At 42.6% G+C, this 18,912-nt stretch overlaps 1 protein-coding gene across 2 annotated transcripts in view; it reads left to right on the top strand.

The window, feature by feature from the left end:
- Positions 1-18,912, top strand: part of LONRF2 (LON peptidase N-terminal domain and ring finger 2) — a 60,105-nt gene that overhangs the window by 15,965 nt on the left and 25,228 nt on the right. The gene's annotated exons all lie outside the window — the stretch shown is intronic.

Raw genomic sequence — 18,912 nt, forward strand, 5'->3', positions numbered from 1 at the left:
GCCAAAAAGCCTCACCGCCAATTCAAAGGAGGGCGGGAGGCTGGCGGAGTGGCCTTAAATGGCCTTCAGCCGCCCCGCCTCCTTTCTGCATGTCACGACGGCGCGACGCGTGCACACACACACACACACACACACACACACACACACACGATGGCGGCCTGGGCTTCGGCTGCGAACTTGCCCCTTTGCCCGGCAAGTACCGGGCACGGAACGGGATTCTGCTAGTAGTATGGTATCATCTGCATATCTTAAATTATTGATATTTCTCCCTCCAATTTTCACACCTTCATCTTGGTCCAATCCTGCTTTCTGTATGATATGTTCTGCATATAGATTAAACAAATAGGGTGATAAAATACACCCCTGTCTCCTCCCCTTGATGAGGAGTCAATCGATTTCTCCATATTCCGTCCTTACAGTAGCCTCTTGTTCAGTGTATAGGTTGTGCATCAGGACAATCAGATGCTATGGCACCCCCATTTCTTTTAAAGCATTCCATAGTTTTTCATGATCTACACCAGCCTTTTCCAACCTTTGGGTCCCCAGATGTTGCTGGACTACAATTCCCATCATTCCTGATGGTTGGCCTTGCTGGCTGGGGCTGATGGGAGTTGTAGTCCAACAACATCTGGGGACCCAAAGGTTGGGAAAGGCTGATCTACACAATCAAAGGCTTTGCTGTAATCTATAACCCACAGGGTGATTTCCTTCTGAAATTCCTTGGTCTCTTCCATTATCCAAAGTATGTTTGCGATATGATCTCTGGTGCCTCTTACCTTTCTAGATCCAGCTTGGACGTCTGGCATTTCTCACTCCGTATATGGTAAGAGCCTTTGTTGTAGAATCTTGAGCATGACTTTACTTGCATGGGATATTAAGGCAATAGTTGGATAATTACTGAATTCCCTGGGATCCTCTTTCTTAGGAATTGGAATATATATTGAACTCTTCCAGTCTGTGGGCCATTGTTTAGTTTTCCATATTTGTTGACAAATTTTTGTCAAAATGTGGACAGATTCAGTCTCAGTAGCTTGTAACAACTCTATTGGTATGCCATCTGTTCCTGGTGATTTATTTATTCCAAGTATTTTAAGAGCTGCTTTCACCTCACATTCTAAACTTTCTGGTTCTTTATGATATAGTTCCTCCGTGAATGAATCTGTCATCCTTACATCTATTTTATATAGTTCTTCAGTATATTGCTTCCATCTTCATTTCATCTCAGTCAGTCAGTGTGTTTCCCTGATGATTATTCAACGTTCCTACTCTTGGTTTGAATTTTCTTTTAATTTCTCTAATCTTTTGAAATAGAGTTCTTGTTCTACCTTTTGTTGTTGTTGTTGTCCTTTTCTATTTCTATACAATAACTATTAAGAACATAAGAACATAAGAAGAGTCTGCTGGATCAGGCCAGTGGCCCATCTAGTCCAGCATCCTGTTCTCACAGTGGCCAACCAGGTGCCTGGGGGAAGCCCGCAAGCAGGACCCGAGTGCAAGAACACTCTCCCCTCCTGAGGCTTCCGGCAACTGGTTTTCAGAAGCATGCTGCCTCTGACTAGGGTGGCACAGCACAGCCATCATGGCTAGTAGCCATTGACAGCCCTGTCCTCCATGAATTTGTCTAATCTTCTTTTAAAGAACTTTTCTCTATCCACTTTCTCAATGCCATGCATAATTTTATACACTTCTATCATGTCTCCTCTGACCCGCCTTTTCTCTAAACTAAAAAGCCCCAAATGCTGCAACCTTTCCTCGTAAGGGAGTCGCTCCATCCCCTTGATCATTCTGGTTGCCCTCTTCTGAACCTTTTCCAACTCTATCATATCCTTTTTGAGATGAGGCGACCAGAACTGTACACAGTATTCCAAATGTGGCCGCACCATAGATTTATACAACGGCATTATGATATCGGTTGTTTTATTTTCAATACCTTTCCTAATTATCGCTAGCATGGAATTTGCCTTTTTCACAGCTGCCGCACACTGGGTCGACATTTTCATCGTGCTGTCCACTACAACCCCGAGGTCTCTCTCCTGGTCGGTCACCGCCAGTTCAGACCCCATGAGCGTATATGTGAAATTCAGATTTTTTGCTCCAATATGCATAATTTTACACTTGTTTATATTGAATTGCATTTGCCATTTTTCTGCCCATTCACTCAGTTTGGAGAGGTCTTTTTGGAGCTCTTCGCAATCCCTTTTTGTTTTAACAACCCTGAACAATTTAGTGTCATCAGCAAACTTGGCCACTTCACTGCTCACTCCTAATTCTAGGTCATTAATGAACAAGTTGAAAAGTACAGGTCCCAATACCGATCCTTGAGGGACTCCACTTTCTACAGCCCTCCATTGGGAGAACTGTCCGTTTGTTCCTACTCTCTGCTTTCTGCTTCTTAACCAATTTCTTATCCACAAGAGGACCTCTCCTCTTATTCCATGACTGCTAAGCTTCCTCAGAAGCCTTTGGTGAGGTACCTTGTCAAACGCTTTTTGAAAGTCTTAAGTACACTATGTCCACTGGATCACCTCTATCTATATGCTTGTTGTATATGCTATATGCTTGTTGTTATTGTAATAGTTCTGTTTGTCCCTATGTACTATGGCTGTATTATTGCATTTAGGGTTCTGACCATGTTTCTTTCTCCTTTTCCTTTTGCTTTCCTTCTTTCTTTAACCATTTTAAGAGTTTCGTCAGTCATCCATTGAGGTCTTTCTCTTTTTAACTGGAGATATTGTCCTTTTGCATTCTTCCCTGGTAACGTTTCTGACTTCAATCCATAGTTCTTCTGGTTGTCTATCAACTAAGTATAAAGCCTCAAACCTGTTCCTTATTTGATCTTCATATTCTTCTGGGATGTTATTTAAATTGTATTTTGGGATTATGATTGCTTTGTTCTTCTTTAGCATTACTCTGATTTTTGATATTACCAGTTCATTAGCTATACCGCAGTCTGCTCCTGGTCTTGTCTTCGCAGGAAGTATGGAACTTCTCCATCTTCTGCTACCAATTCTATTATCAATGTGATTCCTATATTGACCATTTGGTGATGTCCACGTGTACAGTTATCTTTTTGTTGCTCAAAAAATGCGTTTGCAAGAAACAAATTATTGGCTTCACAGAATTCAATAAGGCTTTCTCCTTCATTTCTATTTCCTAAGCCCTATTTCCCCACAATTTCTAGTTCGTCTCTGTGCTCTGTTTTTGCATTCCAGTCCCCCATGATTATCAGCACATCTTGTTTTGGTATGTGAACAATTTTCTCCTGTATTTCTGTGTAAAATCTTTCCAATTCCTCTTCTTCTATGTTTGCCATTGGAGCATAAATTTGGATGATGGTTATATTAATAGGTTTCCCGTTTAATCTCATTGATACCACTTACTCAGACCTTGCATTATAGCTCCTGATTGTTTTTGTTACATCACTTCTCACTATTAAAGCAACCCTGTTTCTTCCTAATTTCTCATTTCCTGCATAAAATATTTTGTAGCCTGATTGAAAATGTCCCATTCCCATCCATTTTAATTCACTCATGCCAAGTATTGTAATGTTGATGCATTCCATTTCTTGCTTGACAATTTCTAACTTTCCCTGGTTCATGCTTCTCACATTCCATGTTCCTATTGTGTACATCGTACAACTCCGGACTCTCCTTTCGCATCTGTACACATTCCTTTTGGCTTTGACCCAGTGGCGTCATTAGTGACAGTGATACTCGTACTTGTCCATTGTTCTTCCCAGTAGCTCGCTGAGTGTCATCTGACCTGGGGTCTCATTTTCCAGCACTATCTTGTGTTGCATTTTGGATTCTCTGTTCATGGGGTTTTCATGGTAAGAGGTATTCAGAGGTGGCTTACCATTGCCTTCCTCTGCGTTTGGATGCATCTTAGTTTGGTGTCTCAGCTTTTGACCATTCCGCCTTGGGTAACCCTGCTAGGTATCTAGCCTCTTGGTCTAGACTGCTGATGGTATTGCTCTCAGCTTCTTCGACCCTCTCAAATCCCATCACCATGTTAAGGTGTGCATGCTAGAGGAGGGTTTTTCCTTAATGTGAACAAAGAGGCATTCAATCAAAGATATTCATTGGTGTGCCTTGTGAATTTTGCTCAAATGTTTAAGATGGGGCTCAGATTGGTGTTTTGGGGCAGTGTTGTTTTGCACATGTTGATCTTCCAGTTTCAGATGCAACTTTGTTTTACTTTTGACACATACAGTAATAAATAAATAAATGGTTTCCCCTGCATAATTGAGTATGGTGGCACTCATGTGAGCACTGATATGCTTGTTTCTATATAGGAACACTTTTTTAAAAAAAGGTCAACACACATATGTTATAATATAGACTCTGGAGGTAGAAAAACTCAAGTTTCATTTCTTTAAAACAGAAAAATTGATTGCTGAAATACCTTGGGAATGTTGAGAAAAGAAAGATTGAGCTGTTGTAACTTAATGGCTAAGGCTGTGTACATTCCATACATTTAAAGCATGTTATTTGCCCCAAAGAATCTTGGGAACTGTAGTTTACCCCTTGTGGAGCTGCAATTGCCAGCACCCTCAGCACACTACAGTTCCCAGAATACTTTGGGGAAAATAATATGCTTTATATGTATGGTGTTCACACAGCCCAAGGCCATGAAGTGGAAGATCCTTAGTTCAAATTTCACCTCCACTGCATATTCTGCATATTAAAAGTTACAGTTCTAGCTTATTCTGTATTGAACTCTTAAGATTTCACGACTGCAAACTGAGACAGGAAAAGGTTATTTCTACCTACTCCTGCCATGCAATTTGATCAGGACTAAGTTTAGGCACATGACACAACACAGTGCTGACCAAATTGCATGGTAGGTAGGTAGAAATAACCTTTTCCTGCCTCAGTTTGCACTAAACTGCCTGCTTCCTCTATGTCATGTGCAGCTGAATAAATGCTTTATTGCAGCTATTTGGTAATGAATACAGATTCAGCAACAAGCCCAGTGTCATGCCATTTGAAATAATGTCTTGATTGTTAAATACTTAATAGTGTTGGTAGGTCCCAGAAATAATACGGGGTTAAGGTGCTGGACTACGACCTGGGAGACCAGGATTCGAATCCCCACACAGCCACGAAGCTCACTGGGTGACCATGGGCCAGTCGCTGCCTCTCAGCCTCAGAGGGAGACAATGGTAAACCCCCTCTGAATACCGCTTGCCATGAAAACCCTGTTTATAGGGTCGCCATAAATTGGGATCCACTTGAAGGCAGTCCATTTCCATTTTTATCACCCTTGCAGATAGGGGAAAAGTTCTGCTACTTTGCCACTTTTCATATCTTAATAGTCTCATATGAACGTATGTTTTAGTTAGCTTAGAGTGGTGGAGGGTTTGCTCGATACTATGTTACTTTGTATGGATTTTTAGTCATTTGTTAGTCTCTTTAAATACAATAGTAGAAAGGTGGGATATCATACTCCATTATTTTCAGTTAATGCAGGTATCAAAGTTAATAATCATTCCAAGCTATTCATTCTATATCTAGAAAGGTTTTTAAAAAACTTCAGCAGTTACTGCATAATATTGATATTCCTGTTTTACTTTTTTCAAAACGGAAACCCTTAGGATTTTTTCTTTTAAGCCAAATGTTGGCGGACAGAGATTAGTCAGTAACATGCTTTGTGGACACAGTACGATATCATTGTTTGCTATGGGGAACTTGATACTTTGATATTTTGCTTTTGATCCAGAATGGCAGTTTCCGTAAGTCTTCCATACTGCATTGAGATAGGCGAGTACTGCTATTGTGAATGAATTGTTTAAAAGGCAGAGGTGAAATATGAATCAATGTGGCTTCATCTTATATTCTGTATATAGACACTTGACTGCCCTTTAGCATGCAAGATAAATCTCTGTTAATCAAAAAGGAATTTTAAGTAAAACAACCTCAGTATATAATATTCAGTGAATGCTTTCCTTCTCCTCTACCAAACCGCAACTGCAGGTACAAGAATTAACCACCTGGAACCTTTTGGTGAAGGCAGCATAGCTAAGTGGTAGAGCACATGTTTTGCATGCAGAAGGCCTTGGGTTCAATCCCTCCTATTTCACATTAAAGGGATCAAGGAGTTTGTGATGGGAGAGACTTCTCTGCCAGAACCCCTGGAGAGGTGCTGATAGAGTAGATAGTACTAGCTGGGCAAATAATTTGACTGGGTACAGTGCAACTTCCTGTGTTTGGATAATGGGGCTGAGTCCTCTTCTCCAATCCGTAGCTGGTGCCTTGTGTTTTGGCACCTTGTTGGGTCAGACACTTCCGTGGCACACCTGAAAACCAAAGGTTGAAAAAATGTATCTCTATTTGTTCCACTACCCCATTCTTGTGAATGGTTTGTGCTGCTTCATGACTGGGCAGGGATCCAATATTCTATCATCTGGAGTAAGCCATTTGTTTCACAGTAATTTTGTATAGCTATCCTCACTTTCTGTTTTTCTTTTTTCACAAGAAAACAGAAGAAGGGTAAAAAAGAAAAGAGGGTTTGTTAGCTTTTTGCCTAAAGGCTCTGTTAAAATATAACCTGGAAACTGGAAGTGCTTATATAAGTTTGTTTTTCTTTCCTAGCTTGCCTTGATAAAGTGTATGTAAACAGTGTTCATGTGGCAATGGAAAGATGTCCCACATGTCTTTTGGACTACTATCATTCACTGACCTAGGTCAGGCAGTAGTAAACTTTTTAAGGCAGACATACTGTCAGCTCTTCACTGAGACAGCAGTGTCAGTGGGGGTGCAGGCAGGGCTGGAGATTCCTTGGTAATTGCCAGGCCGTAAATCCTCAGCCGGCAGCTTGGCTATAAATCTGCCAGGCTAGCAAGGAGGAAGCAAGATAAGGGCAGAGGCCGTTCAAAGCTTACGTGCCAAGCCAGAAATCCAGAAGAGACGTCAGTGAAGGTCCGGGTCTAGTTTGTCGAGAGATCAGTCCAAGTCAAGGTTCAGGGGATAGGAAGACACACAGTGGTCATGCCTGACGTTGTAGTCAGCAACAAGCTGAAGCCAAGGTTTGACTTTTAAGGAGCAGGTTTGTCAGCAGGTGTGAGCCATCAGCGTTTTGGCCTTAAGTGGACAGGCCTGCCCCTCTTCTGCCTGACCTTCTGTTGTCTACGTTCTGCAGGTGAGGGGGGAGTATCCTGTTCACTGTCTGCGTCTGGCTGAAGGGCTTCAGCTGTGTCTGGGGTGCTCTGCAGCTGAGGGGGAGAAGGAGCTGGGTTCTCAGGAGTTTCCTCCATTTCTCCTTCTGGGTCTGCTGCTTCTGGGTCTGCTGCTGTTACTCCTGAGTCATCCTCGTCTGATGAGTCCTCTGATGGGGCCATGACACATACGGATGTTGTTTTAAGTGCTTCTTGTCCAACTGATAGGATCAATCCGCTTTGAACAAAATATCATTTATTTTTATACCAGTGCTGTGACTCCTGTCTCTCCTTCCTCCTCCAAAAAAATAAAAACCCAGGAGCCTGCTGAATTTTATTTAAAAAGAATTGATAATCAAAGATTAAAATATATCGTTATACTGACTAAACGTGACTGAGCAGCAGACAAATATGTTTGGTGTTCAGATTGAGTTGACACAACCTTTAGAAAAAGAACTGATCATCCCGCTCCTTTTTGGAGGCATCATATTTGCTCTCTGAAATCCGCTGTTCCAGTTAGTACACGTGCACAGAAGAATATCATGCAGTGGGAGTTATGGTTACCTAGAAACTGTCGGTAGGTCTCATCTTTATAAAGCGGTGTAATATTTTTGTGTTGGGTTTTTTAAAATTATTGTAGGCATATAGCTCAACCATCATGTATTAAAGGTAAGTAGGAGTTTGACAGTTGATTTAAATGTAAAATAGATTCCACACTTGAAGAATCTACTACCAACGTAGGAACATAAGAAGTTGCCTTATATTGAGTCAGACCCATTGGTCCATCTAGCTCAGTATTGTCTACACTGACAGGCAGCGGCCTTCCTGGGTTTCAGGCAGAAGCTTCTTCCAGCCCTACCTGGAGATACCATTGGGGATTGAACTTGGGACCTTCTGCATAGCTCTGCCACTGAGCTATGGCCCTGTAAGTCATGTTTCTGTGAAAACTAGAGTGATTTATCCCAAAACCTTGACACGAGTTCAGCATGCTCCAGGTGAAAATGTTTATCTTCCTGACATAGAAGGTCGTCCATTTCCTCATGTATTTCTTGAACGTTTCCTATGCTTCGTTAAATAAGTTATTTCTGGGCAAACAAATCATGTCCACATGTCTATTTGGCAGATATAGGACATGTGTGATGGTTTGCTTTTTATAGTTTGCAGTTTCTGGGCATGAACCTGTTCTACTACTCTACTCTTACCTTTGTTTTGTGAATATTTGATTGTAACGACTCCAGCAGGACACTGTTTGTCTTTTATCTTTTTTTCTTTATAACATTTAGTTGACTGTTCAGCAGTTGATAAAAATAATGATGGAATTGTTTGTGTAACAGAGTAAAAGGTTAATGTAGTATAGACAGGAATGGACTACACAGAATGAACTTTGATAGTGGCTTTAGAATGACTGTTTGTTCCTAGATGAGCTTTCTCATGTTACAGCAAAGCACAAGTATGCAATATACAATTAAAGGGCTTCTAATGTAGCTTAACCACAAGTAAATACTGCAGGTGAAGGAAATACAACTGGTTACCTGGTTCTATTTATATATTAGTAAACTATTGAATTTTTCCGGTTACAAAAGACATTCAATAAGAGGGGAAGCACAGTAAACCAATTCCAAGAAATGGGATTACTAGTTGGGGTAGAATAGAGGTTTTCTTGGCATACTGATCACCTCCTGGTCTCCCTGACTAAGCTGGCAGAACTTTGCTGGGTATGGTGTTAAGAACTCCCAGGTCTGTGTGCTTGTGCGGGAAGACTCCTATTTTCATCCAAGGCCTCCTTAACAGGTATCTCTCGGGAAATCTAGGGTCTCCATGGCAACACAGGCTTTGCTCTACTTCCATACATTTAAAACATACATTTAAAGCACACGCCCCTCCAAGAATCCTGGAAACTGTAGTTTAAGAGTGCGGGAATTGTAGCTCTGTGAGAGGTAAATTACAGTTCCCAGGATTAGTTGGCGAGGAGGTAGAAGGTGCTTTAAATATGGTGTACATGCAGCCTCAGTGTGTGTCATGCCCAACATTTGTAGTGATTAACACTCTGGATCTGATTTTTTTTTCTGTACTGGATGCGATGGGATTATCTACAGTTGGGGAGCCATTGAATACCCCTTTGTCATGGATGGATTACTACCTGCTTGAGTGGGCAAAGCTGATTGCTTTTGATATTATTGGCAGTGATGGTCCTTCTGGACTGTTGGCTGGGGATGGTAGGAGAAGCCGCTCTTTTGCAGTGTTACTGTTCATACCATGCAATGCAGTTCCTGAAGGTGGTGCTAGGAAGCTACTTCCATATAATCCTGTGCAGTTCCTCAGGTTCTACCTTATCTCCTGTGCATTTTAAGACCCATGTGAAACTAGTTGGTGAGGTTTTCCAGGGATTTCCTATATCCAGTGTAGCAGGGTCCTCCTTGAACGAGATTAGTAATGGACTGGATGAGGGTGGAAAAAATGTAATTCAGTCAGATGACATGGGTTTGCTGATGGTGGGTAGGCTTGTTGATATATAGGAGTGCCTTTTCTAAATGGTTGTCGGAATTCACTGTCAACCCCCCCCCCCCCTGCAAGAAGCAAACGTGCATCTAAGAAGTGCTCTTGGATCTGTTGCTATTCTGGATGCCCAGGTGATAGTCCCTGCCAATAATGTGGTCTTCCAACTTTGACTGGTACATCAGCTGCATCACTTTCAAAATACTAGGGAACTAGATAGCAGTGGTCACTGTCTGGCATGTTCTTGTAACAACACACATGGGCTACTGTAATGCAGTTCCCTTGAAGCTACCCTTGAAAAAGTTTGCAAGCTCCAACTGGTTTGAAGTGTGGTAGCTCAGCTTCCATCTGGGGTCGTTGAACGCATATAAAAGCCATTGTCTCTGAAATGTTTAGGTGGTTGTTTTTTTAAAACAAAATCCTCTCAGGACTCTCGACCTCCTGGAGTTTATTCTTGGGCAAGCTGCTGTAATCTTAGAAATATGTATAATCATTCTTTTTTATTTTAAAAAAAATATTTTTATTATGGGGTGCACAAGTAGCCTGGTGCTCATCCTTTCCCCCAAGAATCAGGCCCTTCAGGGGTATCTGTTGAATGCCTGAACACTCAAAGGGTGTGATTTCTTCACTCCCCATCCTGCTAGTAATAGCTTGCTATTCTGCCCCAGCCCAGGTGGGAAAACTCACCTTGGGAAAGGGGACTGCAATAACACGCAGTGAGGGCTCCCGTAATGGGAGATGCCTACCATGTTTTTTCTGGCTTAAGGAAAAGACGCTGGCAGTGTAGGGACATTGCTAGCTTCTTTTTCTTCTGGGAATAGTGGGGAATTTTTGCTCAAACTCTGTGATTCCATGGATGAAAAAGACAACTAGTAGCGTTCCTATGCCAGGAAGGAGATTGTTAGGCCTCTTCCATCGTCAAGGGAGCCCTCCACCATCTGGTCATTCAGTCTCCTTCACCAAGCTGAGTAGTTTTCCTCACTTCTTTGGGAGGAGGGGAAAGAGGGAAGGGAATTAGGGGTGCAAGCAGAATCATGGTGGAAAGCTTGCTTGCAGCAGGCTGCGCTCACTTTAATTCTTCCTGCAAGAATTCAAGTGGGGGGTTGACATGGTCAAGCACCCCGCTTTAATTTTTTTTTGCTCCATCCCAAATGTTACATCATCATTTATATTTTTAATGATCTCATTGTAAGCTGCTTTGAGAATTATATATTGGGAAAGCAGCGTATAAATTTAAATGTAAATAATGAAAGTACTGCAGTGATGTTTTTCTTTGCATTCCTTCTACAGCAGACTCAGGCCAGTGCCAGAGAGCCCCTCCTTAGGGTGGGATGGTAGTGCTCCCATTCCATGATCTGTGGCAGCAGCTGCCGCAGATCGCAGCAAGGGAGCTCCCAGGGCCCCCCTGTACAGACCACGCAGGCCCGCAATGCCCATCCACACACTCCACCTACCTTTCCTGTTGCTGTGAATGCTGTGTGCACTGTGCGCACACACCTACCATCAACCAAGATGGTGGCGGAGGGTTCCCTAAGGAGATGATGCCCCTGCCACCATCTTGGTTGATGGCAGGCATATGCACGTGTAGTGTAGTGCACATGCCTGCCATCAACCAAAATGGGGGGCATCAGTCCCTTGGTCGATGGCAACCATGCACGTGCAGCATGCAGGGAATTGACATGAAGCAACGGGAGAGGTAGGTGGGGCATGCAGACGGGTGCCACAGGCCTGGGGCAGGCTGGTGCCCAAGGGCCCAGACATGCCTGGTGCCAGCCTTGAGTAGACTAAATTCATTCTTAGATGTACTTTAATGTGCCTTGCAATGTATAAACTGATACGTCTTTTGTAATTTTTTTATAATTATGAATATTTGCAGTGGAGTTGAAGATTATTCAATGTTGGCAATATTTTAGAAATAAATGCAGTACTTTTTAAGGCCTAAGGCAATAAAAATGAGAGGTTAAATTTACTTACTCTGTTCTGCATTAATATTTAATACCATTCTCTGAATAAGTCTTTCACCAGTTTTATTGGTGCTTAAATCTAGTTTTCTTAGTACGTTGTAGTAAAGGGAATTAAATAGAACTCTTAAACAAAGATACCCTTAAAATGTGATAACATTCCTTACTTTGAAGGAATTCTTCTTATTCTAGAAACTCACAATAAAATCCTGTAGTCCCAATACATCAGCTGTATTCTCTATTCCAGAGCCAACAAAAGAAAAAGAAGTCATGATTCTCTAGTCAAGCAGTGGTAAAGTCAACATCACAACAGTAGTGGCAGGTTTTTGATAGATGAACAGGCAGAGAAGTCATTACCTTCACCTGCTATGTGATCTTGTTTGACTAGAGATGCCAGGGCTTGGACTTGGGACGTCTGCATGCAAAACATTTGCTCTTCCATTGAACTATGTTTTCCTCCTTGAATAAACTGAGATCAGTGTTCCATTTCCACTTGGGCCACTTCTTTTGTAGGCCTAGTGTAGGGGACGGCCACCCGACACCAATGAGTGCCATTGATGCCCATGAAGGCCTTTAGTGGTGCCCACAGGCAGGGGCACATTTCAAATGAGTGGATTTTTCTATTATCCACTTTTTTCACTGTCTAAACAACACTAAAACTTTAAATGACATTAAACATACTGGAGCAACTAAAAAAAATTGTGCCGCTTAATTGAACCAGCTCTCAGCCTATTTTGCCTCACAGGGTTGTTGGGTCTACTCTGGGTAGAGTAGAGACTACGCACACCCGCGTGCGTGCGTGGCTGGAGATGTACTGTGTACGCCCCATATAATATGTTATTGTCAAAACCAGTTGGTCATTGCAGAACATTTTTTAAAAAATCAGTATTCATTTCCTAACATCTAACAGCAGTGACACCTAAGGTAGTCCTGCCTAAATCAGCTTGGAGGGGAAGAGAAAGATTTACAACACAATCCTTTGCTATGTTCACTCCAAAGTCTCATTGATTTACAGCACAGTCCTAACAATGTCTACTCAAAAGGAAGTCCTACTGAATTCAGTGGGGTCTACTCCCAGGTATGTGGGATTAACATTGAAGCTTAACTCCCAGAAAAGTGAGTATAGGATTAAAGCCTCGTGTTAGGAAGGTTTTCAAAACAGGTTCAGCAGCCCAGGAAAATTTAAATTTATATGACTCCTTATATTTAGAAAACTATAATACATTGTACTTGCACTATAAGATGCATGTACACTTATTTCTATTCAAACATTATTTGATAAGATAAAATGTCATATGCTTTTTTCAAATAATTTTTAAAAATTCTATGTACACTTTTATTATCACTGAAATTGTTTACTGTTCATGCTTATCAAGATCCTACTGTCCTGTGTCTTTGATTTTCTGGACCTTCTGCTTGATGTGCACACAGAGAGAAGAGTGGGCAGGCACATGTGTGCTGCTGTTGCTGAAAGCTATAAGCTTACTCAGCTCACATGATGTGCACGCAAACACCATTAACAAATACACAGAGACAAACAGGAAAAGGCAGCTCTTCTCAGCACTTGCAAGGGTTTCTAGCTATTGCCTGGTGTTCAACAAATCCTTATTAATCACAGCTACAACTTCAGTTAACCTGAAAACCTGAAAGGACAGGGATTGGAGTATCCGGCTATCTCATTTAACAGTAAGGGGGGGCGGTTCACATTTTGGTGTATAACTTTTGTTCCAGAGCATTTAGAAACTTCTTGTTGTTGTTGTGTGCCTTCAAGTCAATTACGACTTATAGCGACCCTATGAATCAGTGCCCTCCAAGAGCGTCTGTCATGAACCACCCTGTTCAGATCTTGAAACTTACTTCTTTTAAAAAATGAAACCTAAGGGTCTGGGCCCTCTGGTGGCCCAGAACTAGATCCTTTCTACCTGTCTGTGGGCAGCCCTGGCCTGGTCAGAGCTGTAACTGATAAGTGAGTTGTTTGGACACCAGGCAACAGCAATCCCTGTCGTGCTAAAGAGCTTCTCTTTCCCCCTCCCCTTTAGTCACTTTTCCTGCTTCTATTTTTATTTTATTGGAATCTCCATAGTTTGCCATTCCTTTTTTCCAAGCAACAAGAACGCATCTTTCCTGTTCCCGAGATCAGGTCCTTCATAGAAGTTACTTTCTGAAAATACTACAGTACAATAAGTGTGGGTGGAGGTTAAAGAATTCTCAAGTGACAAATACAAATTGTGAAAACTTTGCAAAGAAGCTTAGGCATGTCTCCTGCTGTGCAGGAGCTGATGTCCAGGCACTCATTAAGAATGCACTGTATAGTTTAACTTACAGTACAGTGTTTGTACATGTATACTTAAAAAAGCAAGTCTTTGTGTTTAATGGGCTTACTCCTAAGTAAAGTGAGCACAGGATGGAAACCTAGGCTTTGGTTTAGGGTTGGCATTGGGGAAAGGGGTTCTTGTGCCTTTAGCAGCTGTTATTTCCACAATCAGGACCAGCAGGACGTAACTGACTATGAGGTTGTTCAAGGTGGAGGGGAAAGCAGCAATGACTGTACTTTCTCTAATTTTGTCTCACAACAACATGTTGTGTTATGCCATGCTCCTGATGGCAGCCATTTTGTGACTGGTGCCCATTGCACTCTTTTGAAATTTGAAAGGTGTCCACTGTTCCAAAAAGGTTGGTCACCCCTGGCCTAGTATTTTGTCATTGTTAGTGCGCTAAGGGCAATGAAACAGGCTGGACGATGGCTAGAGCGCAAATGGCGAAAGACATACTGTGAGGTTGATCAGGCACAAGTAAAACATCATAATCATTCCTACTGTGTGTTGGTAAGGCAGCGAAGAAGGCCCACTTCTCTGCCACCATTGCATCCTCAAGTAGCCATCCAGTGGAGCTTTTCCATATTGTCAGGGTTCTGTTGACATCAGCTCCAGGAAATGGAGTTTTAGACCCTTCAGAGGCCCACTGTGAATTGCTTGCAAGGCACTTTGAGAGTAAAGTTGCTCTTCTCTGTAGAAATCTTGATGCTCCATCCACATCTGCTGTAGTCCTTAATGAGCTTTCCAGTGCAACATCTGCTGCAACTTCTTGGGAACTGATGTGGCCTGATGACGTAGACAAGGTGCTTGTGATGATGCGGCCAGCAACGTGTCCTCTTGACCCTTGCCCTTCTTGACTTATGAAGGCTTGCCAAGGAGGGTTGAGCAAGTGGACCCAGGAAGTAGTCAACGCATCATTGTGGGAGGGAGTGGTTCCAGCTGCCCATGATTTGACCCTGCCTGAAAAAGCCCACCCTGGACCCATTGGTTTGCGACAATTACCGACTGGTTGCAAACAGGGAAGGTAATTGAGAGGCTTATGGCTCAGCAGTTACAAGTACTCTTGAATGAAACAGATTCTCTTGACCCATTCCAGTCTGGGCTCAGGCCTGGTTCTGGGACTGAATTGACCTTGGTCACCCTAATGGATGACCTTTATCGGGAGAAGGACAGGGGGAGTGCAACCATGTTATTCTTACTTGATCTCTCAGTGGCTTTTGATACCATTGATCGTGGTATCCTTCTGGGCCGACTTGATGAGATTGGTATCGGAGGCACTGTTTTACAGTAGTTCTGATCCTATCTCCAAGGTCGTTTTCAGAGAATAGCATTGGGTGATCGTCTTTTGGCTCCCAGACAGTTGTGCTGTGCGGTGCTGCAGGGTACCAGTGGTGGGCTGGATGAGGACCAAAAAATTGAGTCTGAATCCTAACAAGATGGAGATGCTGTGGGTTGGTGGTTCCTGAGTTCAGATAATTGGTCAATTGCCTGCTTTGGATGGGGTTTTACTCCTCTGAAAGAGCAGGTCGAAAGTCTGGAGTTGCTCCTGGATCCATCTTTGTCGCTAGAGGCCCAGGTGGCCTCAGTAGCTAGGAGTGCCTTTTACCAGCTTTGGCTGGTAAGCCAGCTGCAGCCGTTTGTGGACCGGGATAGCCTGACTACTGTTGTCCATGCACTGGTAACCTGCAGGCTGGATTACTGTAATGTCCTCTATGTGGGGCTGCCCTTGAGGTTGGTCTGGAAGCTGCAACTGGTGCAAAATGCGGCAGCGAGACTGCTCACTGGGGCAGGGTATAGCCAACATGTCACCCTGCTGCTGAAAGAATTGCACTGGCTGCCCGTTAGCTACCGGGCCAAGTTCAAGGTTCTAGTTTTGTTGTACAAATCCCTGTACAGCTTGGAACCAGAATACCTGAAAGACCATCTTATATACTCAGTCGATCACTGCATTCTGCAGGTGAGGGCCTCCTGCAGATACCATCTTATCAGGAAGTCCATTCTGTACAACAAAAGGAACAGACATTTAGTGTGGTGGCACCTACCCTGTGGAATTCCCTACTCTTAAATATTAGACAGGCACCATCTCTGTTATCTTTCCAGTGCCTACTGAAGACCTTCCTCTTTCAACAAGCCTTTTAAATTGGGACCTTATCCCAGTGTGCATCTGTGTTGGAATTGCTTTTTAATATGTTTGTAAACTTTTTAAAAAATATGTTTTTAAACCTATTTTAAGATGTTTTTAAAGCTTTTAAAAATGTTTGTGAAGATGTTTTGTTTTAATATATTTTAAAGTCTTTTTTATGGTGTTTTAAAGTGTTTTTAGTGCTTTTGTTTGCCACCCTGGGCTCCTGCTGGGAGGAAGGGTGAGATATAAATCAAATAATAAATAAATAAATAAAAGTGTTGGGTCCCAGAATTAGCATAGGAATATTATTTTTCTGCTTCTTCCCCACCATTAGGGATGGAATCTGCCTACGATGGATTAGCTGCCATTCTGCCCTGTGCTGCCCACCCCTGCACAATGGAGAAGGGCCCTCTGGGGCGAACGATAGAGCGGAGGCCTTATCAGCAGCCTTCCTGAGCAGAATCGGATCAAAATCTGCTGAATTCCAGTCATGGGGAGGTTGGAGTTAAGCAGATTATTTGCTTATCCCAGTTTGCAGCCTGTTGCTTGCTCTGTGGTGTGTTCCAGTTCCTCTTCCTCCTCTGTGGTCTGGCCCTGCTGGGGAGGTTGTTGCCGTGGCCTCTGCTGTATTGTTCATGGCAGGGGGAGGTGTCCATCCCCTCCTGCCTCCTCCTCCTCAGTGGTGGTGGGGCAGACACAGCAGATTGGCAGCAAATCCTCAGTGGCTGCGGATTCTATCCCTACCCACCATATCCACCTTTGCCCAACTTTCTTTCTTGTTCTGCCAGCGTCTCAGCAGTCTCCTTTTGCTATTCCAGTAAATATTTTCTGCAAGCCCAGCACTGAGTTCTGCTGACAAGAGTGCTTAGGAACAATCCTGTTCCATCCAGGATACAATCTTTGCACAGCATTTTATGAAACAGGCAGCACATCATAAAGATCTGTGCAGAATAAGATGGGATTTTACTTTAGACATACCTAAATAATTTCGTGAGTCAAATCATCTTGAGTGTTCAAGTCTATGGCTACTCTGGCATATTAGTGTATACTTTTTTTATGTCCGGTTAAACCAGAATCTCTTGCATGCAAATTGTCCCTGTAGCTTTGAAAGTGGTTCCTGATCTGCAGTCATGATTAAGGAGAAATCACCATTCTTGTTTAACAAAGGTCTGCAAAATAGATGTGCAAGAATGTCAAGGAATTTGTGCATTAGGCTATTGAACTAACCTGATCCTTGAACTTGATTTACAGTTATGATTGGGATGATTGCTTGAGCTCTTCCCACTTCTAAAAAATAAATTCATTGAGTGATACCCAGATCTAATCTAATATCAAACAACTTAGGCGACTGTCACCAGACTGTTGCAGTTTTGCAGGTGGGACTCAGTTGCATACCTACAAATTCAGATTGCAAAATTAAAGTGGAATTGGCATCCTTGTACAAGAAACCCACTTCCAAAAATCAAAACTTTTTTTTATGGTAAGGAAAGTGATGGGGAAAATGCACTGGGAAGTGTGAGATAACAGTTGCTTGATGCCATGTCATATAACCTCCCTGCAAACAAATAAAATCAAACAAATGAAATCAGACAAATCAGTAAATGGGTTGTCTTGAAGCAATCCAAATCTATTTTGATTTGTATGCCTTGCAAGTTTTCAATTTGGTAAGCATATTGTGTAGATATGATAACTAAATGATTGTGTAGTTATAATTTAAATAACACATGGCATGAAGTTGTGTGGATCTTTTAACTCAAAGGGGCTTTCACAGATTCTTGGTTTCAGTGGTAGATTAAACCTTTCCCACTTCAGCTGTTTTTTTCTGCTGAAAATGTCCTCTTGGTGATTTCAGCCTGGCAGGAAAGATATGCATTTTTCCCCTATAGTGGGGAAAAAACAGCTTGGGGAGTGTTTGAGGGAAAGATTAAACAGATTGTCCCCCATTTGTTCCTCCATTTAAACCTAAGGCTCCTTTAAAGTTAAAGAAACGCATTTGGAGAAAGATGGATGCAACTGCATGTTATGCGTAGTCCCAGCCTGTCTCTAAGCACTCCTTGGTGCTTGCACTAACATGTTTTTAAGTTGTGCTTTAAAATATCTAAATGTCCATGTCTGTCTTGCAGTTCGTCTTGGTAAAACATATGTTCCTTGTAAACTTTGGTAGACGGTGTGTTCTGTAAGTCATGTTAAAGAATATGCTGAAAACATGATGTCACTCCTTACTGAAGTGTGACCCTTGTTGAACCAGAGTTGCAAGACTCCCCCAAAGAAATTAGCCAAATAATACTTTTCTGATTCTCCCTTCTTTACTGTAAAATGCATGGAGGAAAAAGCAGCTGATTTTTCTCCTTTAAAACAACATAAAAATATCAGAAATCAACTAGTCTATGTAGTACTGGTAGAAACTGCTGCAAGATTGTGGTTTAGAATTGCTACTTTGAGGAGGATATTAACATAGAATGTAGAACCTGCAGCCTGAAATCTTAACACATTGGGGTGGCTACCCAGTGGCCCCACAGATGGCCCTGGCCAGCACGGCCAATAGTCAGGGATAATGGGTATTGTAGTCCAGCAACATCTGGAGGGCCACAAGTCAGCCAGCCCTGCCACACACATTTACAGAGCAATCCAACTGCTGGGAAGCCTGCTGAGGAGAAACTGGTGGAAAGCTCCGTGGGATCCTCCTCCCTCTTGGGAGCCACCAGCCCAGCTGAATGCTGGCTCTGTTGGGAGCCGTATGCATGAGCTGGCTGGGAAGTGCCAGCTCCCACAAACAGGTCTCCTGGGGAGTAAGCGCTTCCTGTAAGCCACAATGGGGCATATTTAAAATTAATTGTGTTTGCAGGGGGTTGGGACCTG

This window comes from Rhineura floridana, chromosome 5 (assembly GCF_030035675.1).
Source record: "Rhineura floridana isolate rRhiFlo1 chromosome 5, rRhiFlo1.hap2, whole genome shotgun sequence".
NCBI lineage: Eukaryota > Metazoa > Chordata > Lepidosauria > Squamata > Rhineuridae > Rhineura > Rhineura floridana.